Raw genomic sequence first — 281 nt, 5'->3', positions numbered from 1 at the left:
AAAAATACATTTACAAAAATATTGTTTAAAAGAAAATTCATTTATCTTTCAAATATAAAATGAAAATATTATAATTAAATAATAAAAAATATAAATAAAAACCATAAATTTATCAAATGACAACTGAGTTATATTATGTTAAATTTTTCTTTCTAACAATTTAGCAAATGACAAATGAATTATGAGCAAATAATACCATATAATTTTTAAAAACATAGCCATTATTAAATATTTTTTGAATAAATAATTATTTTTAAATTTAATCAACTGAAAATAATATC

This window comes from Brassica oleracea, chromosome C5 (assembly GCF_000695525.1).
Source record: "Brassica oleracea var. oleracea cultivar TO1000 chromosome C5, BOL, whole genome shotgun sequence".
NCBI lineage: Eukaryota > Viridiplantae > Streptophyta > Magnoliopsida > Brassicales > Brassicaceae > Brassica > Brassica oleracea.
The sequence above is the reverse complement of the archived record's forward strand: the minus strand, read 5'-3'. Positions refer to the sequence as shown.